The 23,032-nt window shown below is 42.8% G+C and overlaps 1 long non-coding RNA gene across 1 annotated transcript in view; it reads left to right on the top strand.

Moving 5' to 3' along the window:
• LOC116447762 overlaps window positions 1-23,032 on the top strand; it is a 138,765-nt gene that overhangs the window by 108,186 nt on the left and 7,547 nt on the right. The window contains exons 4-5 of the long non-coding RNA XR_004241688.1: window positions 15,847-15,956; window positions 20,717-20,822. This is a non-coding gene — a long non-coding RNA (uncharacterized LOC116447762). The remainder of the gene's footprint in view (window positions 1-15,846; window positions 15,957-20,716; window positions 20,823-23,032) is intronic.

Here is a 23,032-nt window from a genome sequence, read left to right on the forward strand (position 1 = left end):
CTCAAAAAAAGTTGCTAGCAAATCAAAATAGGAAACACAAGCAAACAGAAGAGGGAATATTTGAACTAGTACATGCAAAATAATTATTCTGTGCTGCAGACTAGCCTTTTGCAAAGCTTTAAATAATATATGTAGAGAGATTAGAAATCCCCGCAAGGAAGTTTTTAATTTTTTCCTGTATGCCTCTCCCCACTATTTTCTTTGAAGCTCGCATGCCATATCTTTTAGCCTAATTCAAAATGGTGTTTTTACATCAAAAACTGCAGCCAAGCCAATACTTTTCCTTAAACTGGCTGTTCAAAGGGGAAAAAATTGTTAAAATTTGTGGTTTAAAAATATTCTGCTTCATGATAGTCAACATGTGATACTACTTTTTTCTTTCTTTTAAATTTTTTTTTTCCCTAAATAGAAGAAATTCAGAATGTGTACATTGAGAAGTGTAGTAGTTTTGGAAATAAACATCTGTCCATACAATAGATTATTTTTAAAAGATATTTTGGTATTTCTTCAAATGTTATATTCATTGAAGTTATTTCTGCTTTAAAACATGATAAAGAAACAAACCTTTTTCTTTAGGTAATGGATGGCCATCCACTAGTTAAAAACCCAACAATTCTTAGTTGGAAAGTCCTAGTAAATTGCACAAACTTTTTTTTACAAAATTCTTTAGCTGAATTACAAAGTGTGTGAAGGAAAGTGCAGAATGATCAGGGGTTAGAAAGAAAACTGGAAAAACAAAGGTATAAAGACATGCTATATTAAGCCCTGAGGCAGTGCACCTTATTTATACAACAGAGAATGTCTACAGAATAAGCAACCAGCACAACAGAGGTATGACTAATAGATAGGTATGAATCAGTGGATTTGTATTCTCCTCACATATCCCTCTTCCCAAAAGCAGAGAAAATGAAAGAAACCCCCTCCTGCGCTTTCTCACACATTCATCCTTTTCAAACCTGATGCTCACAGTTATGATAGTTAAATTTTAGCTCTGGGCAACCCAGGGTACTAATCTTGCATGACCTGTTCCAAATGAAATCACGCCCTTATGACTCATTTGCTTTCCCTGTCTAATTTTTTTTTCTCTTTGAGGATCCTGTATCCAAGGACTCTATCAAAATAATAATAATAATAATAAAATCTAGAATCTCTATCTTGTTGCTATAGATCTAAACATGAAGAGGTAGAGCTTAGGTTTTGATATGGTGGAATCTCGATTACTTCTAGATCACAGTTTTCCTGCTTCAATTTAGTTGCATGGAAGGACATTTTCTTAATATCAGGTTAACTACTCCTGAGTGACAATAAATCAATATCTAATTGCAATGCATTTAAAATCAATTGATAAATTTATTTTTATGGTTCCAATAGGGAGGCAACTACTAAGAATAAAAACTACCATCTCTGCCATGATAAAACACCCCCAGCAAAACAGGGTTATCCCAGTTCAAGGTGGCCACTAAATCAACATTCCAGCAAGTGGTTTATCTCTAAAAATATTCCAGATATTTTATCACTAATTATCTATGTAAATTCAGATCATCTGTGTTTTTTTTGCAAATGTAGTATTTATGGGTTACTTGGAGGTACGTGTATGGGTTTCAGCCTTTCACAATACCTTAACCCACCCCTTGCTCCCCCTCACCAAAAGAAAAGAACACTTACATTTTTTGTTCTAAAAGATATATATCACTATAACCAGTTTGTGCCTTAAATGTGCTTTTCAGTGCAGCTGGGGTTTGAGAAGGACTCCAGTGATTCATAGGCCTTGTCCTGGATCTTGTACAATAACACATTAACCTTCGTGGAATATGTTAAAAGAACGGGGTCTTGACCCTGCGAACGTTACTGCATGTGTGAAGCTTTCCCTGTGGGACTCCCTGCATCTCCCCTGGAAAATGCCTAAAACTGTATATGGGAGTATTGATTTTGCAGGGGGAATAGTGTTAGGATACAAACCATGCTCTGCTACTTCTCTTGCCTTTCCAATGAAATACAAAACACTGCAATCTGCTTTCAGCTGTGATTGGAATTAGCAGATGAATACAGTGGGCTTGTATAAAGGATTGTTGGTTTTACCCAGCCTCCTTGTGCTTAAGCTGTTCTTGTTTGCCTCTGCAATTAATGACAATGTGTCTTTCTGGTGTTTCTTATCTATGGCTGGGTAACACCAGACACAAATGCCAGATCTGATGAACCTGAAAGGGAAAGTAGGTGGGAGCAAATTTTCCAAGAGTGTTATTCTAGTTGACAGGTCTGCCTCTTGTGACATTAATAATGCTTCACAAATGTTGATATAAATCAAGATAAAAGCCAGAAGCAAACCATAGGCAGGATGGGGAGCCATTGGCTCTGCAGTTTTTGCATTCTCAGAGCTGATAGTAAGACTGCAGCTTTCAGCTGTGAATACCTTCCTCCTTATCCCAGAAACTTATAAAACAGGTTCTACATCTGCCTGTATATAATGAATCACATCAGGCATCCCCAGGGCCAAATCAGCAAACTTGACTGAAAATTTAATCCAAAATACAGTGGTTTAAAAAAAAAAAAAAAAGTATTTTCTTGGATTTTGGTGGGCTCAATCTCAGTGCGACCCTGAAATCTACTTCTCTGGCTACTTCTGTGACCTTGGAGGTCCAAATTTTTGAAGCACTTTTGTGTCAAAATATCAGCTTGGTCCTCCAGTCCTTATGTAAGAAGGCACATCTTAAATTTCCAGAAATAGGAATGTAGCTGGGAATCTTGCAGAGTTTATGTGCAAAATAAGTTGGTTTTAGGCCTTATTCTGCTTCTGCAAATAAGGACAAATATTAGTTCCTCTTGGTGCTGCAGAGCCCCTCTCTACCTTTTGCTGGTGTTGAAGTGCTCAGTCTGAGATTAGTAAAGAACAGGGCAATCTACAAAGTACACAGTGGAGAGGAATGAAACTGGAGCCAAAGTAAGTGTTTGCAGTGCTGTGTGAGAGTCCCTGCCTGATAATGAGGTGCCTTTTGGAAGTGAAGGGCGTTACCTCTCCTGAATGTAGCATTCTGTTCCTAAAATATGTCTTTTAACACCTGCAGCTGCTGATTTTGCTTTTCTGATGCTGTATGGTTAAGACAGCAAACACCAGAGGATAATATTTTGGCAGGAACTACTCTGTCTGTGCTTTTTCTTCCATGGAAGATGCACGAAGGTCAAAAGATTTCAAGGGACGTTTTGTGGACAAGAGAGCTGCATGTTCCATAGTGGAAGGTGGATGCCACAGTAGCATATAAGAAATAGGCATTGTGAAAGGGACCGAGTCCGGAGAGCTGGCCGGATAAACGACACGTACACTGATACAATTAAGCATTGTTCTCCCTTTATTGTTCAACTATGCAAGCTTATATCTACTTTTGCAAAGTCCCTCTGGACAGCCTCTAATCAGCGGGGGAGCCAACCAGTGTATAACTTTGCCAAGGACTCTCAGGGCTGCCTGCAGCCAGGTGCTTTCCAGGCTTGCCTGCAGCCAGGGGCCTGTTCAGGGGCTTTTCCTCAGCAACCCTGGGTTGTCCAATCTTTCCAGGGGTATCATATACTCCTGTTCCACAAGGAATCCCTCTACACAATCCCCCGTTTTCTTTTTTGGCAACCCAGGCCTGGTTGATAATCTTTTGCAGCCCTGCTTTGACGCAGGAAAAAATGCACCCAAATACTATTAAGCCTATTATAACTACAAATAGCAATCAGCAGCCTGCTACTACCAAGGTGCGCAGCCATCCGGTGATACCCAGACCTTTAAGCCAATCTCCAATAGGGTCGTCTGTCTCCCGAAGGTTGCGCAGGCCCCTCTGGAGGTCGGAGAGGTGCTTGTGAATCGAGACAAAGTGGTCAGAAAGATTCATACAGCACATACCTTGGAAATCTTCACAGCTGTGGGCTAATAGTAGGAAATCAATGGCTGCCCGATTTTGTAATACCGCATGCCTAACACTAGTGACATCTGCGCTTCGCTCGTGAAACATCTGCGAAGTTATGTTTAGTTTGTCCCTCGCCCAACAAGCAAGTTTGTGTAACATTGCGTGCGCCCTAGCTGCTGAAGCACCAGGTAAAAACATGGATGCTAGCCAAATTGGACCACGACTCCAAAACACGGGCTCTTCAGTCCCTTCACATTTGAGCTCATGGACTGAACGCCGCACCCTGGTTTCGGTGCGGTGGGTGATATTTAAGAGTTGATGCAGGTTTGGGTGGAACAGGGTGAGTTTCCCTAAGTAGCACGGTCCCCCATGTGGGCTGGCGGGAGCCCCATTCCACGTGTGGTCCCTGCATATTAAGAACGTACCACTGGGGAGGCGTTTCGGGGCTTGACCCGTGAGGTTGATTTGGTAGTAAATTGCTTCAGACTTGTAGTTTCTCAGAAACCAGTCTGCAAGAGGGTCAACAGTGGCCCAAAGGTGCCTATTAACATTTAATTGACTGGTAGTGAGTGGCTCGAATGTCATATAACCATCCCCAGTTTGGTTTGTGGAATCCAGTAGATCTAACTCTTCTGGTGTTCCCATGGTGACATTGATGCTTTTCAAGAATGCACCTTGCCAGCAGGCACGCTGCTGCGCAGGCTTGAGTCCGATCAGCCCTGAACAATTGCCATTGCCTGTGGCGTTCCCTATCAGCGAGCTGTTGTCTAGCATCCCTTGGAAGTCTTGCGGGTTAAAGTATGGGACCCCAATTAAGCAGGCGTGAAATGGGTCCCCTGGCATAGCCAGGCTCAGACACATAGAGTCTTGCCCCGCTAAATTAGCTAGGGTGACCCACATGTTTTGTCTCTTCTGGATTGCTGTCAACATTGCATGGGACACTGCTAGGATGCTTACGAGAAGCAAACCTCTCGGAACGTTTGCAGGCCCAGCGTTGCTTTGTTGCTTCCCAGCGCTCGGAGACCACCACATGCTGCCACGGGACACGAACCTGCGTGCTACACTCTCGCCCTAACACTGCCACACTCTGTACTGCCTTCACTCGATCTAAATGGGCGGACAGCTGGTCGAAGATGTCTGCCAATACCCTTGTCTCAAGACAGTCAAAACAATTCCCCACTCTACCTCTGTGTCTGATGCTATACCCAAGAATTTACACAGCTCCCCTTCTTGGTTCTGCCTTCGATCACGGTCTGCACAAGGCGGGCACGTATACCACCCGCTTTCTAACGTTAGTTTGTGTGTCCAGAGGGTCCGCTGACAACCACCGCAAGTCACTAGCAACCCCCCAGGGCAGCTGCTACATTCGCCACAGGGTCTTGCTATTTCCCCCACTACAGAGAGTGGTGGACCTGGCAAGTTCTCAGCCCCCTCACTCAGCCACGTCTGCAGCCTCTCCCAAGGCTTCTCGGGACGGGGGTCCCAGAGTTCCAGCTGTTGCAGTAGTGGTGTCACTTTCCTCAGGAGCCAATGCTGACTGCGCCTTCTTGCTTCGGGGTCCTGCATGAGTAGCATGGCACCACTTGCTGGGCACCCACAGCGGTCCCTCTGGGGAGGAAACACACGTATATCCTTGGCCATTAAATAGCACTGGGCTGGGACCTTCCCACAAAACTTTTCGAGGGTTACGATACAAAACACTTATTCCTGGAAGAGCTTGCTCGATTCCCCTACAAACTGTCTGATGATGGATTGCCGCTGGAGGCTCCTCCCTATCCCCGGCCAGAGAGAGGAAGTTCAATGTGAGCAGCACTTTGCTTAGCCGTTTACTTGGTTCCATCTCTTCCCTTTTCTGTCGGCCCAGATATTCTTTTAGTGTACGATGGGCTCTCTCTACCACTGCCTGACTGGTGGGCAAGTGTGGGATCCCCGTGATATGTTCTACCCCCCACAGCTGCATAAATCTGGCTAGGCGACTGCTGGTGTATGCTGGCCCATTGTCCATTTTGATCTTTTTGGGTACCCCCATTACTGCAAAGCAAGAGAGCAGATGCCACTCCACATGCAATGCCTTCTCTCCTGTCTGAGTGGTAGCCCACAGGAAGTGTGAAAAAGTGTCAATTGTTACATGGACAAAGCACTGTTGGCCGAACTCAGGGACGTGAGTGACGTCCATTTGCCAGAGCTTGAGGGCTTTCAAACCCTTGGTGTTAACCCCCACTCCCAACCCAGGGCCGTGATGGCTACAGTGGGGACAAGCCCGCACTATGCCTTTCGCATCTCTCAGCGGGATCCTAAACTGTCTCTGCAGGGATTTTGCGTTTTGCTGGAACAAATCATGGCTACATCTGGCTTGCTCAAAAACGCTTGCAGGTGGGAGATGCACTATGGGGGCACAGGTCACCGCCTCGTTTGCATGGGCATTGCCCTCTCCCAGCCCGATGTTCCACTGGTGGCTCTGAACGTGCAGGATACAGTAGGGGTGTGTCCGTTGTTGTAGGGTATGCCGCAATGTGATAAGCAGTCTGCCCAAATGTTCGTTGTTAGTACGCCGGATTTCTGCATCATGGATCTGTTGGGCTACTCCAACGACATATAGGGAATCGCTGACTACATTCACCGGTTCCTTTGACCGCTGTTGTAATGCCCACATCATGGCACGCAGTTCAAGTGTTTGCAAGCTGTCGGCCGGTTCTCCTGTTATGACATGAGTCTTCCAGGGGTCATTCTCTTTCCACGCACAGGCAGCCCACTTCGTCTTCCTCCCTGCATTCGTGAACACCATGTGCCCCAGTACTGGCCATTCTACATTCAGCGGGCGGTCCAGCCACTCATAGCGCCCCAGCAGCTGTGCCAGCCTTCCCTGTGGGTGCTTGTTATGGACCATGCCGGTGAATCCGAGCAGAGCTTCTTGCAGTGCCTCCGCATGGCGTAGCATCCACTCAAAGTCCCCTGTCTGGAATGGTACACTGATGTCCTCTGCCTCCCTGCCGTCCAACTCCACCACTCGGTCGCGACTCTTTCGGATTAAAAGCGCCACCATCTCTACCCTGGACTGCAGTCTGAAGCGTGGCTGAGTTGGTGGGAAGACCCATTTGAGAATCCACATGTCCTTCCCCTTTTTCTTTTGCCATTGGTGGATGATGGCATGTGAACCTGCTGCGCCAATCAGGGTGATGAGGATGGCGAGTGGGACTCCTTCTTCTCTGTGTGATACCCATGCGTGCTGCAGATTATCTGCGACCTTGGCGAGAGCTGCTGCTTGGTCCGGGGAGCATTCCTAAGGTTTGGCAGCGTTCGTCCCATGCAGCCATAGCAGGAAGGGGGCGAGGTCAGCATTCGTGATTCCTGTGACTCCGCAGACCCATTGCAGATCTCCTAGATTGTTGCGTATCATGGGGCGTGGAGATTTCTGTGTTTAGCTCGATCTTTTGGGGCCTAATTTGCGATTCTGATATGAGCCAGCCCAGGTACTTCCATGGTGCAGTCCGTTGGATCTTCTTGGGGGCAATCTCTAATCCAGTCTCATGCAGTTGCTCTCTGACCCATTGCATCTCTTTATCTGGGAACTCTTTAGCAGTAGCTATCAGGATGTCATCCATGTAATGGTAGATGAGTGCTTCTGCGTAGCATCATCGAATCAGACGTAGTGCCCAGTCAACATATAGCTGACACAGTGTGGGGGAATTTTTTATCCCCTGGGGCAGGACAACCCACTTGTAGCACTTAGTAGACTCACTGTGATTCTTTGTGGGCACTGTTAAGGCAAAACTTTCTGTGTCCTTTGGATGCAGCGGCATTGTGAAAAAGCAGTCCTTTAAGTCAATTACAGTGATTTGCCATCCTGCTGGGATCATTGTAGGAGCCGGTAGCCCAGGTTGCAGTGCCCCCATAGTTTGCATGCGCGCATTCACTTGTTGAAGGTCGTGAAGGAGGCGCTGTTTTCCTTACTTCTTTGGGATCACAAAGATGGGGGTGTTCCATGGGCTGACTGAAGGCTTTATGTGTCCTGCTGCTAGCTGTTCTGCAGCAAGCTGTTCTACTGTCTTCAGCCTTTCGTCTGTTACCGGCCACTGCTCGACCCAGACAGGGTCATTTGTTAACCGTATGGGCGGCTGATTGGCAGTGGCAGTCAGCATAAATGCTGGTCTGTGGTGAGCACAAGGCCTAGCTGCGCAAGGATGTCACGTCCAATCAGGCCTTGCAGGGTCTGAGGCAGCTTTATAACATAGGGGCGACACACAATGGTTTGATTGTCCTCAAACTCTAGGGTGACTGGTGTTGCACTTACTTGGGGGATTTGTGTTCCCCCCACCCCTACCAGCATGGCTGCTGGTTTTCCCAGTCCCCAGCCAGGTGGCCATACTGCCTGGTTAATTATGGTAGTGTCAGCCCCTGTGTCAAAAAGCAGCCATATTTTGACGGCTTCTGCCCCCCTTCGCAGGATCACTTGCCGCTGAGGTCTTTGGGCCAGGTTCAATGTCCAAAACACGTCGAACCCAGAGGACCCAAAAGCGTGGTCTCCATGGACACTGCTGTTACTGATTCCCCTGTTGGTCATTAGGGGAATGGGGACGATTTGGGCAATGCGACTGCCCTGCGGGATAGTCACGGGTGGTTGCAGCACGTAGGCCATGATCTTAATTTCACCAGTGTAGTTGGCATCGATGACTCCAGGGAGCACCACTACTCCCTGGTGGCTGGTTGATGACTGCCCCACGAGTAGGCCACCCAGATGAGGGCTGTCTGATGACAGGGGGCCCTTGGCTGTGGTTGGGATCAGGGTGACCTGGTGGTTCGTCAGCGTGACTTCCATTGAGGTTGCCACATCCACTCTGAGGCTCCCTCGGGTGGTTGGCTGGTTCTGCTGAAGGAAACCACCAGGGTTGCACTTGACTTGTGGCTCTTTGGGGTGCTCACTTGTGTCCTGTTGTGTGGCCCCACCGCGCTGAGCTGGCCATTTCCCCGCATGGCGGCATTCTATGGTGGCGTGGGTGCCGGAATTGCCATTGTGGCACCACACCATTTTCCGGCAACTGCGCCTCAGGTGCCCCTCTTCACCGCACCGGAAACAGGATACTCTGCCCGTTGGGGAACAAGGAGGTGGGCCAGTGGCCCTCGCCCCTTTTTTACTTTGCGCCCCTCCGGTCAGCGCTGCGGTGATGACTTGTCCCTGCTTTTGCAGGACATTCCGCAGCGTTGCGGTAAATGCAGCTGTTTGAGATGACTGCTCCGCACGGGTAGCGCGCACGAGCATCTCATCTACTCCTGCTCCCTGGGGCAGCGCGGCAAGAATTGTCTTAGTTTGCCTATTAGCATTTTCAAAGGCAAGGGTCCGGAACATTTGCTCTAGGAGCTCTTCCGAGAGCTCAGTTGTGTCCTTCAAGGCTGCTGACAGACGGTCAATGAACTGACCATATGGCTCTGACAGCCCCTGTCGGACTGCCGCATATTGGAGGAGACTTCTTTTCGGGTACTGACAACAAGGCTTTGTGGGCAAGAGTCTGTGACAACTGACGAATGATTGTGGGCATGGTCAGCTGCGTCACCGTCGCTCAATAAGCCCCGCTCCCAGTTAGTATGTTGGCTTGGATCGCATACAGTGGGTCTTGCGTATCACCTTGGTGCTTGCTAGCTTCTTCTTGTACTAGCTGCTTCCACGTTCGCTCCCAAAGCAGGAGCTGTGAAGGGGTCAACAACAACTATGTGATGCTGACGCAATCATTAGGACATGGGACATCTGCTGTAAAGATAAACTGCAGGATGCTCCGTGTAGCTTCAGACCGGAGGCCGTGCGTGGTGACCGTTTGCTTCGCTTGCTGCGAGATCTTCCAGTCATGGGGTTTCCACCTTGCGGTGTCCTGTATCCTGTATCAGTACAGGGCAGGCTAGGGCATCTATGGCTTGCCAATCTCTTTCAATGATTGCGTTATGGACAACTCCATTCTATCTCCTTCGCAATGGATCAGTCCTCGCTGTCGGGGCTGACGAAGGCAATGGCTTCACATCCTCTTGCTGGGAGGGAAGGGCCGTAGGCCCTGTGCTCGGTTCTCCTAACAGGAATAGAGGAATTCTGGTGGCCGTCTTGACCATTGGGTCCACAGGACGCCATGGTGCTGATGGTGTGGTTTCGCGAGCCTTAGACTCCAGCGCGTCCTGACGCGTAGACAATTCAGCAAGCCTCTTCATTACTTCATGCATCATCTCTTGGTGCTTTTCCTCCTCTTGGGGCTGACCCCTGGCAGCCCTGGCTGGCTCTGGCTCTGTGGGCGACGGAGCCGTAGAGGCTGCTTTGCAGTCAGACAATGATCCGCTGCCCGGCAGAGGGGTGTCGCGCGTTGCCATTTTTGGCCGGCAGCTAGGACTGCTTGCTTCTCCTCTGCTCGCCTGCGCCCCGCCCCCAGAGTCGGGAGGCTCTACTTCCACTTTTGCTTGCAGTTCTCCCTTAGGCTTCTGCGGGGTAACTTCCTTCTCCATCGGGTCCAGCAGCTCCCGCAGCGAGTGTACAGGTGCTGATGTCCCCTTCCTCAGTTGACCTGCGGTCAGCCCGAAGAATCGCGCAACCCTGGACTCCGCCCTGGCCTCTGGCCACGCTTCATGAGACCCCTCTCTCTTTTTTTTCCAGGGCCGCCACCCCCCAGCGCCTCCATGGCTGCCATGGCCACCTCCCTCTCTGCTTTCATTTCTGCGAGGGTATTAGTCACAGCTCTCCATGTTAATCTGAGAGCTTTAGCTTCTTTACCTTCCTTTCCACCCTCAATTGTGAACTGCCATAGTCTGTTTCCAATTTCCCACCACTCCTTGGTGAAAAACAAAAGCGAAGTGCGTTTCAAAAACCCTTGTTCCCGGGCCCACGTAATTAGGGCATAGAGATGTTGATCTTTTACAGTCTCGCCTCTCTTAGAGAGGATACTGGCTAGGAGACAAGTTGCAGCCTTGTATTCTATAGCTGTCTTACCTGTGGGGGGCTCGCTCGGCCGCGTGAGCTCCGGTCTCCGGCTCCACTCAACTTTTTTGCCGGGACACTCTGGCTCCAGCTCTCCAGGCTCCTCACTGCTGGTGCGATGATTCGGAGTCTTGCCGCGTTTAGGCGAACTGCATTTAAGCGAAACAAACCGCATCTAAGCGAAATGCATTTAAGTGAAAACAAACCGCATTTAAGCGAAACACATTTAAGTGAATGAAATCACTCGAGCCCCACATTGGGTGCCAGGTGAAAGGGACCGAGTCTGGAGAGCTGGCTGGATAAACGACACATACACAGATACAATAAAGCATTGTTCTCCGTTTGTTGTACAACTAGGCCAACTTATATCTACTTTTGCAAAGATTCACGCCCAGTCCCTCTGGACAGCCTCTAATCAGCGGGAGAGCCAACCAGTGTATAACTTTGCCAAGGACTCTCAGGGCTGCCTGCAGCCAGGTGCTTTCCAGGCTTGCCTGCAGCCAGGGGCCTGTTCAGGGGCTTTTCCTCAGCAACCCTGGGTTGTCCAATCTTTCCAGGGGTATCATATGCTCCTGTTCCATAAGGAATCCTTCTACACCATTGTTTCTTTTTTTTTTTTTTGTGGATGTTCTTACAAAGCCCTTGTCTTCCAAGGGCTGTGTGTGGAGCTCTTTCCTGACATAGAAAATTTTTTAACTCTAAAGACATTTGTCCCTCTGGACCAGTAGTCAAACTCTGCTCACTTTACCTCCTGCTCAGCTTCTCTCTCTCCACTCTTTCTGACTGGTCTCAGACTCTTTTCTCACGTAAGCACCCTTGTAAATGGCTCTTCCTTGCTTTTCTACCATTCCTGACAGCTTTTACACCTGGAATCTGTGTACAAAATGTTTCCTGACGTACGCCTCAGTCTCTTCTTTTCCTTTCTAAATGTACAGCCTCTATTAAAGCAGTATGTATCTCTAAGCAAAGGCATAATCTTTTCAATTAACAGTGAAATTTGATGTAAATTCTAGAGCAGTAATTCTCTCATTGATGTACTTCTTGTCTGCATCCTTTAGAGCTGTGTACCAAGGAGGGATGTTGCTCCAAATCTGAACACTAAGGATATTTAATGTATGGAAAAAATGCCCTCTAGACCTTGAACTTCCCAGGAAATCCTCCTTTACTTCCATCAAGGTATAGGGAAAAGGCAATTAAATGGCTTAACATCTGCACTCTACTGAACTGCAGTTGCTGAGTTTAATGCAGCATTTGCACCTAGCAGAGTAAATCGGCTGTGCAGCAGGTTGAGCTTCTGGTCATAATAAGATAGGACAATACCCTACCTGTAAGACATGAAGTCACATCTCCAAAAATGTGGTAAGACTGAGACAGAGCAAAAGGGAAAAAAAATTTAAAAATCCCTCTACCTTTGAGAAAAATGGTAAATGGACCTTGTGCAGACCTTGAAAATCTATTTGGCTATTCTGCAGTAAAGCAAGACAACAACCCTTACTGACTCTGGGCAAGGTTTCTGATCACAAGTATTACAGAATGCTGAAACTCCATGGCATGGAGTTTTCTCCATGGCCATGTCTGCCTCGATGGTAAATATTTGAAATATTGCCCTCAAAACACTTCCTTGGGTTGTACACTTTAGTACATTTTTCTGACGTTAGTAGAGTTAAAATTTGTGTTTTTCAGATGTGGGCAAGTTTCTCCTACATTCTTGGATTCCAACCAAGCTCCCTGCAATTTTGCTTTACTTTTAGCAGGTCCTTGTGTTTCCAGGGAACACACTATGACAATCTGAAAAGGGTTTAGCCTCGTTTGGAGTTGTCTACCAAACTATGACTTTGTTCCCCTAACAATTGCTTTAGTCCTCACTTGAAAGAAGAATTTGCAATTTATTATTGCAGATATTGCACCATTAAATTGTCTTTTTCATACAATCTTTGAAAATGTCACTATTTTGTTTCATTAATTGCCTTTCTTTTTCTTTAAATGTAAATAACCCCCAACAACTTCAGATGATGGATTCTCTTCATTTATATAACCTTGACTTTACCAGGTGCATTTATCCCAGAAGGGCCTGGCGAGCCCCAGGGTTCTCATTTTTCTTGTAATCTCCTTTCATTGGCATCTAAAGTGGCATTAAGTATACAGACATTTTGACCTTGAAGTCTTCTCGATAGAACAGAAAGGCAAGACCCCTTAAATAATAAAAGAGTCAGTTCATAGTTTTATGGTTATAAAATAAGATCCTATTTCTTTTCAAATGCTGTGGTGATTTTTCAGTGTCTACATTTACTGTCTCTTTGGAGACTTACAAGTTTTTTTCATTCATCTCCTGAAAACACAACTAAAGTCTAGAAGGCATTTTCTTTTTTAAAATAATGCACCCCATTTTCATTTTTGGAAATGCTAGTTCTCTTCTACCATCTATACCCTTTCATTCTTCCTATAATAACCACTCCTCTTTTTCCTATTACATTCTTTTTCTTGACAAAATGCTTTGTGTTTCATATTGTCATGTTCCATTTTGATTAAAGATTCAGTAGCATTTTGGATATTCAGTATTAGTCCTTAACTGCTCACTGCACAGACTTCATAAATACTATATTAGCTTTCTCTTTAACAAAAAGAGCCAAAATGTCCTATTTTTATTAAGAGTACAGTGATGAAAACTCATGTAATTTGCTTTTGGTACAGTCTCTCATTAAGAGAAATGGAAAGCTGATTTTGTAGTCTGAATTGGTACCTTGATAATATAATAGCATATGTCTCATTGATAGAACACAATAAAATATATTTCATTGATACAACACCCCAGTTTCATTTTAATAAGTAAAGAGTTCACAGTATTCCAGACAATTCATTCTGTGATCAAAGTGTTGGCAGAGACTTAAAAAACGTTGCCTGCTGGACATATTCTCCTACATTTCTCTATGGCACATAAAGCATTTAGGACTAATTACCATTGTCACCTTTAGAAACCACGGTTTGAAAAACTGGAAAGAGAAAAATTCCGACCCCACAATTGCGGCTCTGTGGCCACGATGTCTCCAGGGCCAGGGAGGAGCAGATGTCCGTGTCTCTTCAGGATGGCTCCATGTCTGCCAGGAGAGTGGCTCTAGCACAGCAGGGCAGAAACCGCCCTGGGAGTTCATGGCCTCCCCAGCAGCAAGCTCAGCATCTCAGGTGCCTCTTCTGGGGAGGGCTGCAGCTTAGAAAGAACTCACTGCTTTTAAAATGGACTGAAATTTCTGGGGTTTTGGGCATAGCAGTTTGGGTACACTGATAGGAGGATACCCAAGGATGGGGTGGGGGGCTTTGCAGAGCCTGCAGAATTGTATTTTGGATAATAGTTGCAGTTTGGAAGCCCTTATTTTGATGTAATAAACTTTTCTTGAGTGAAGCTTCTGCTGAATCAAGCTCTGTGCTAGGTTACCACTGAGTGAGTTTACTAACCCTTGAAAAGTGAAGATGGCACAGCTCAGTGGCCTGTGTAAGTTTCTTGTCCCTTAAATGCCAGTGTATGAGAATTTATATTCTCCCTCCATGCTTCTGTTTTTCACACTCTGTTGTTCATTCTTCACATCCTCAACTTTGTTTTCATCCTATTTCTCACTGGAGTTTTTCTCTGCTCCCTCACTGATCCTTCATTTGTAGTCTCTCCTAAGCAGAATAACAATCAAGTGACATTCAATTTTGTACCAACCTTTTCAAAGCAGTGTGATTTGAAATTAAAGAGCTCAAATATACCATTTACAAATCTGTACACAGATGTGTTGTGGATAAATATTAAAATATTTGGGGAATTGTTTTGAAAATTGCAGCTTACATATGAACTTATTACAAGGATAGTCTTTAGCCTTGAAAAAACCTTCACCGGAATTAAAATTGTGCAGTGGACTAATCCCACTAGAAGACATCCTGCAGATACTAGATGATTTTTAATGTAGGATAAAACTGCAGAGATTGAAGCTTTACTCTGTGTTGTAAAATTATATGTAATTATATTGTTTGTCCATGTCTTTGTATGTCTGTTAATTATATACAAATGTGAAGATTAAACATATAAGATTTCAATAGGAATTTGTGTGCACGTAGAATTCGATTCCACAATACCACCATAGACAAAATCACTGTCTCCAAACTATCCACCCATTCTTCTCCAGCAAATAACTTGACACGTGGTTAAGTCCTTCAGTTCCTTTGAAAAGCAGCCTTCTAAGCACATGCTTGTGTACTCTAATATAGATAAAAGTGCTTTATAGTCTGAATTAAGATGTCTGGGCATAATCCCTTACCACTGAAGTAATTGAAAATTTAATTGTTGAATTTAGCAGTCACGTGAGTATTAATGTCTGAAAGCTGGGACCTCATTTACACCTGCAAATTCATTTAGCATTCCCCAGTAAAAAGGTTAAGGTGTATAAAGCTTTATCTGCAGTGCTAAAAGATATTCTTACAACATACCCATGGCAAAATCAACTGCAAAAGTTTTATACAAAGTCAGATACCTCATCTAGTGTGTCTAATAGTTCTGAATATGTGCATGTATTATGACTTATAGGTATAATAATTCTGGCTTATTTCACTTGTATAATGCTACGTTTGTGAGCTAAAGGACTGGATTCTGTGGTGCATGTAACCAGACCAGGGTAAATCCTGAGAAATGCTTTATTCATAGTCATCCTCTCTAGATGATTCTTTTGCATTAAAGCTACTTTCACAGTAATGTCTTCAGAAAAAAGTTTTGAAACAGCTATTCAGATTATCATGTGAAACAACTCATGCAATTTTATCTTCTCACACAAGACTTAAATCTCTCTTGAAAGACATAGTTAATTTTTAATGATTTTTCTCCAGAACCAGCCAAATTTTTTAAAATAAAGCTGATATTAGCCCCATGAATGAATGACATCAATTGAAATGTACTTTTTTTTTTTTCAAGGTGATTGATGTAATTTTCTATTAAAGTGACCTTTGTTAGAAATGTTTTGACTATAATGATTTTCTGTCCTTTTTGCTCAGCAATCAGAACAGGAGAAGTAGCATAAGCCTGTTTCAGCTGCTTGCTGTTAATGCTTGAAGGGAAGCAAGCTGCACCGAATGCCTGCCTGAAGGATGGGCAGCAGCTACAGGTAAGTGTAAGCACCAATGAGCAACGGCAATGTGAAATCCCAACCTGAGAGGTTATTAAGGAAGGGGTCCTGGGCCTCACACCACTGAAAATACAGTCAAATTGCTATCTTGAATTTAATTATGGTACCTTAAATTCTTAGTAAGAAGTTTTGTTCTCAAGTGAATTGGATTTCTGACATGTGTATGGGCTGATTCATATTTTTATAGACTGATCTTCTTTGTGTTGGAAGTCTGGCACAGAGAAAACCTGTGATTTATGCTTGCAAATGATACCTATTATATAGTTGTAGAAACATACCTGAATCTGTAAAACTGATTGATAGCTCCTTATATGAAACCATCTTATTACGGGTGACTAGAAGTACTAAGTATGGCAGTGATCTTTTTAGATTCTCTGGATGAATGTTGTTTTAAAGATATTTTCATTTAACAGGGAGAAGTACAGTTAAATTTTTCTGCATGAAATTAATTCTAAAAAGCATGAGTCAAAATTTTATACCATTCAGGAAAACACAGTTACAAAAAAAGAAAATATCCGTTCCCACTTCAAAAGAAAAATTAAGAATAGTCCTAAAACTTAGGTGAGATAGGTGCTTGGATTAGATGCCCCGTGTGCCCCCTCTGGTTTTAAAAGGCATAGGCAGTACTGCAGGCTTATTTTCCTTTGAACACTATTAAATATCATATCCATACAGGCAGAATACTGAGCAAGACAAACTTACTATGGCAGATGTTATTTTTTTCCTTCTTTACTTTCTTTTCACTGTAGAGAAGAAAATAATCTTTAACATGTAGACCCCTCTTTATCACCTTCTGTTTGTAGGGAGAGATGTAGCAACATTATTGCCATGCTATTCTTTCAACTGTGAACTGCACTTTTTCATAATAACTCTGTGATCTGAATATTTTAGTAAATAAATCAGAAATACAGAATATAATAGAATTAAAATGATCTGTTTAAAAATAAGGTTGTAATTACAAGCTACCAGGATTTATTTCATAGAGCATATGGCTTCTCTAATTAGGAGGAATGCTGTTATTTTTTTATCTTTTAAGCCGCATATAATACTCTAGGTTCTATTCATGTGCTGCCAAACTTGTCAAATGTGCCTGCTTTTGCAGCTAAATTTTTGCTCTTGTTCAACCCCCTCTTATCAAAGGCTGAAGTTAAAAAAAAAAAGCACAAAATATAGAACAATACTTGGAAGCTAATGCTGGACTTGCTTTTAAAATTCTTCTCCTATTCTAACTCTTTTCAGTTTACTGTCCTGAAGTTCAGTGCTCCCATCATATTTGAAAGTGTTCACCTGATGTTCATCCTTTATTTAAGGCTTCTGTCTCCTACTTTTTAGGAGGCAGGTCTATAGGATGATGCATTTATTACGTGATTATTGCCATGTCAGGTAGTCTGAACATAACTGGAGTGATAACATTAAGGATATTCTTGGCTGTTGCAATAAAGTATAGGACATAGTTTGCATAGCTTAGAAAGCAACATTTTGTCTTTTCTGTTGTCTACTTAGTAAGAAAAATCCCAAGAGTTTAAGTAGACTAACAATCTAGGAATAACATTTTAGGAGAAAACTAGGCTACAGTTTACTTCAGAATTTTTCCTTGCTTTGCTAAGTATACCTACCAGAAGCCCCCAGCTTGCCAGCTGTTAATCGTTGGGAATACTTTGTGGCCACATTGTGTTTTATTTTCTGTGCAGAATGGAAGAAGATTAAAGGAGCATTTTTGTCACATACATCTGACTTTGAAGATAGTAAGACTTTGGTGCTGAATCCTGTCTTGCTGGGTCATAGGGCACAAAGGGCATTCCAAATTACACTAAACTAGGAATAGTAATTGGCATAGCCTTGTGCGCAGTGTTTTAGGAAAAATGCGTCTCTCCTCGGTGCACCCCTCTACATTACTGCTCTTCAGCACAGTGGGTCTGCGGGTTGCACACTGACCAGCAACCCAGCTCCAGGGCAGGTCCCAGGGTGGCACAGCTACATGCATGGCCCTGAAAGAAAAAGGCCTCAAAATGCTTCAGTTTGGAGATCTGCAGAATAATATATGACACATGTTTCCTCAAGCTGATCCTGTGACATCTTGAGCAGCTGCTGATGATCCTGTGAGGCTTTTGACTGTTCATATAACTTCTGAAGTATTTAGAGTTTTACAGTAGGAGAGTGTTGGTACCTCTGAGAATTGAGGTTAGATTCTATCCAGGAGTTGCCCTTGCCCTTCCCCAGGAAGCAATGTGTTTATCACCTAATAAGGCTTGCTTCATCTGCCTCCAGCCTGCTACCCTTCCATTAAATAGCACTTAGTGCACAAGTCATCTTTCTGTTTTCAATGGGGTTACTCGTGTGAGTATGGTTTCGTGCAGGAAGAGTGATGGGATTGGGATCTAAATTGCCCACAACCTGGCTGTTATGACATTAGTGCTTATTGGCTTGGATTTACCCACAACTTCCACTTATAAAAAAACCCTAAACCAAACCAAAACCCCAAGCAAATAAAAATCCCCCCCTCAAAAAGATAGAAAAGTAATGAGAATTGCAGATTATTGATGTCTTTCTCTTACTATGTGTGACTTTTTTGTGATGCAACCCTATGCACACTACTCTTATATTTATGAATTCACATGCTAGGCAGTCTTGTAATGATTTTTTTTTGGTAACAACAAGTCCAGCCTGTTCTCTTTTCTCTTTGTATTTATTTTGTACACTTGCTTATCAATAAATCATTCAAATGATCTTAGTCATCTACTGCAACATGAAGAAGTTATTCTTTGTTTCTGTCAAATCTGCTTCTGAAGTTATCTGTTCACAGGTAAATGAATATTTATACAGATGACATTTTCAAGGCATTTTTGGCCCTAAATTTCTAATAGAGAATAATATTCCAGTTTAAATGAGTTTAAATAGTTTTCTTTTAATTTTCTATGAAACATTATCACTGCACATAAACAAATGCTTTGTTCACTCATTTTGATCCCTAATAATGTAATCATGTGCAAAAATTATAAGCAAGCTATAAACATTGGTGAATTATAATTAAAAGCAGATTTAATAAGGTGCTCTTAGCTGCTAATTGCCTTCTTAAATTGAAATCTGAAGATTCATGCAAGATGTCTTTAAGGAAAGTAATGTAAGGTATAAATTTTGTGAATATATTCTTTAATGATGTCAGTAAAGAGGAAGGAGGTATTGAGTTATATTCATAACACTGGTGCTGCCGATGTCTACAGCTGAAGATCTACCCAATTATTGCATTACACGTGGAGGAAAATATCACAGACTTGGCATTCAAGTCCTGGATCTGACCATGTTCCTTTTTTATCACCTCAGGTTCTCACTGGGGAAGGGCTGTAACAAACATTGCACTGGGATCTCTTGAAATGTGTCGTACTTGATCAGTTTTCTGTTAAACGTGCAGAGGTCTTTGCACAGGAATGGCACTTAGGAAGCTATAACATATTCACAAATAAGTGTTTTTTCAAAGGAGACCTTTAACAAGGTGCTTCTGGGATGTTATCCATTCTCTGCAACATCTTTAACCTCCATGCTCAGGGTCATCTTCAAAAGCTGAATTTGTGAGTAAGCATGAATCAGATTTGTCAAGCTGCTGTCCACAAAGTACTCAACAACCTGCATGGTGAAAGGTGGAGGAAAAAACCAGATGCTTATAGCTTGAACACTTACTACATTTCAACTATCAATTTGTTTAAAAGGGGATTATGTTGTTTAAATAAAATAATGTAAAATTAATATGAGACTCAGTAACTGTCCTGTTTGATCATAATGGACTATTACAGCGACAATATTTTGTAGTATAGATACATATATCTATATATATCTATATACATACCTTAGAAAAATACCTACAAAGAATCCAGTGGCTGAAATTGATGGGTCCCTTGCATCGCGGGGCCTGTTGTGTGAACTCCCTGAAAGGAGCCTTTGTTTCCATAGGCAACAGAGCTGCTGGGGCACTATGGATCAAACACATCCGGATTTACTTTTATGCCTCTGAGGTAAACAGTTGCCTGCTGCACTACATAAATACTGAAAGAAAAACTCTCTTTCAGTAAAAGACCTGACCAGCATGAACTGAGGGTAACTGCAAGCTGCTGAGGAGAGCCTGGTGCAGGCAGTTCCTGGGAGAGTGCCACATGCACTGCCATTTTTGCCTATTCTGTCATTTAGTGCTCTAACCTTTTTGTTGTGTATTTCACAGCTTAAAGACTGATAGAAAAAAATCTTTAATGTGATCAGTTTTCCTTCCCCCATGTCCAGGGAGAATATGTTTTGGTTGTCTTGCTGCAGTGAGGCTGGAGACAGAATTATCAAATGTTTCTGCTTTTGACTCTTTGAATTGTAGAATTAACTGCACCTTCTGATCTCAGCCATCCCAAACTGTTTGATACAGCTAAATGGAGACTATTAGAAGACAATGGAAATCTTGCTGGTTTTTGAAAGCATACCCTTCCCTTTTAACCAGAGTGAATGAAATTACAGCAACATATTATAGAAGTAGGCACAGGAAAAATGACCTTTAAATAAAAAAATGAGATGTTTTATGATTGTTGTTGTACAAGAAAAATTAACCATGAAGATCAAAGAGAAATGTTAGCTACTGATAAGTTATGCCTGACTTTGCTGAGTTTGCTTATTCATCTGATTAAAATTATGCCATTCCATGCAATCTGTGTTTATTTTATTTTGCACTTTCTATTTGTCTTGCTAATGTTTTTGTTCTCTAAAAGGTAGGTTTCCAGAGGTCCAAGCCACAGACACCTGGTACATGCTGGTGATTCGGTACAAGTGAAGGCTAATCCTGAGTGAAGTACACAAAGTTTTACAGATATCGCGGTGAGAATTTTTCGACTGATTGTAATGGTATCCACTGTCACATTTCTGAAACCACTGTTAACCCCCAAAATTATCAAAACCATCCAGTTTTTGTCTCTGTGATATTAGATGGAGACTCATAAAATAGATTTGTTCTGCTGCTAAAAATGCTCTTAGTGCTTACTTATGCATCTTAATGAAAAGTAAGTCCTTGACCTGTAGGCAGAAGTTTGTGAGAGGTTCAGAGCATGGAAACTCTGCTGGCAGAGGGCTGCCTCCCTCTTTCAGGGGTGGATTTGTCAATTGACCAACTCATGCCCCCTGCAGAGGTGGCACCACGGCATCACAGGCGCTGGACAAGGTGCCCTGCTGCCTGCTCACCATAGGAGCCCCAGCCTGTCCCTTCCTGGCCCTTCCCCTGGGGCTCCTTTGGCATTCTGCTTCTACTGGAATGACTTCTCTTCCAAAAGGGGTGATGGAATGTGCCTTTCGGTCTTTGACTTTCTCTGTCATAAGAGGTCGAGTGGTGAATATTTTCATCCCAGCTGCTCTTGTCATAGAAATACTCCTTGAATTCATATAAACATTCTGTTTATTTGTTCTGGTTAAGGCTACTGAATAAATTAATTATTGAGAGAAAAATTAAAAATGTCATTTTAAGGTAGAAATACGTGATCTCATAAAGTGAATATGTGATAATCCCAAAGTGATGAGCACAGTCTGGATGGCAATGCATATTTTTTGAGTTCTGTGTCCTAGGTCTCTACATCTTTTTTTGGTTAACATGAAAGCTTTTCAAGGTCAGCAGTGCCATACAGGTAATGATGAGCCTGGGGAAGGCTTATGTTAAATGTGTCCTCAGTGTTCAGGTTAATCTTTTCAGTTGTGATTTTTTTTTTTCCATAAATGAATACATGGAAAGACATTACCTGGGTTAAAAAAGTAATTTTTATGTCTTTAAATATTATGGTGGTCTATTTTTCAAATAAGAGGTTAACCTATGCATTAAAAACTGTGACATTCATTAAAAAAACCCAAACTTCAAGTACTTTATTTAGGAAAATGTAAACTCTGCTTACTTGCAAGGTTGTATAGATGTAAAAAATAAAGAGATAAATAAAAATAGGGCAGCTTATCTGCACTTTTACATTTAATCCAAAATTGCATGTTATTTTATCTGACCCAAATTGGTGGAAACAATAAGTTAGTGAGTTGAACAGATTACCAGTGTCTTGAAAGTGGAGATCAGTTTAGATACTGCTGGGCTGAGGCCAGTAGTCCTTATTTGATCTTGTGAGCTCTGCCTGCTGCCTTCACTTTCCATTTATTTTAGTGGGATGCTGATTTTCATTAGCATGAGTAGCATTTGGTGTTATTTTGTGAAGATTTGCAAGGGCCAATGTTTGCCAAAACGGTTTCAGCCACTAGGAAGTCATGAATTGTTATTCTCTCCTCTGAGACTCTTTAGTCTTAAACCACAATCAGACTTGTTTCTTAGGGTTCCTTTTTACAAGGATCCAGCTGTCATATGTTTCCCTGTGCATGAAACTGAAGATAAAAAGAGAAATACTTTTTTGGAAAATACTTTTAGCCTGTTTTTTATAACAATAATATTTTTGCATTTGTTTGTGTATGACTGTCTAAATGTCTTGTCTAATAACTTTCAAACCCACTGACCAATGTCAACCAAATTTGACAGAAGGGAAGTAGTCTCAAAGATAATTGAGTTCTCAGTAGCTTTGGAAAAATAGACCCCATAAGCATTTTGACTGAAGGAAAGACAGCAGTGAAAGCTCACGTTTTGTGAGAGGTTATAAATTCCCATACCAGAAGAAAAGCTCAAATTAGAGCTTAAATCATGAGATACAAATCCACAGAAAACCAAGCTGCATATATTTCAGGCTTCATTGTTTCGCTTTTGTTTCTAATAACATCTTATGGGATTTAGAGATCAGAAAAATTTTAATCTTTTGTATTTGTCATTATTTGCACTGTTTATTTAGCTTTCACTGTCCAAACTTATTGAAAAGAGATTATTTTTCTCTTTTTGTGTTTTGTAAACATAAAATGAAGCATCAATTTATGGGAGGTGCAAATGGTTGTGTTTGCTATTTAATTACTAATTTCTATCTGTTGTGTGCTTTAACAACATTACTCCACTTTTTATTTTCTTTTAATACAAAAACTATGTCATAATCTTTCTTTGAAAATTGATTTGAAAAATCTGCAAC

Source organism: Corvus moneduloides, chromosome 9, assembly GCF_009650955.1.
Source record: "Corvus moneduloides isolate bCorMon1 chromosome 9, bCorMon1.pri, whole genome shotgun sequence".
In the NCBI taxonomy this organism is placed as follows: domain Eukaryota; kingdom Metazoa; phylum Chordata; class Aves; order Passeriformes; family Corvidae; genus Corvus; species Corvus moneduloides.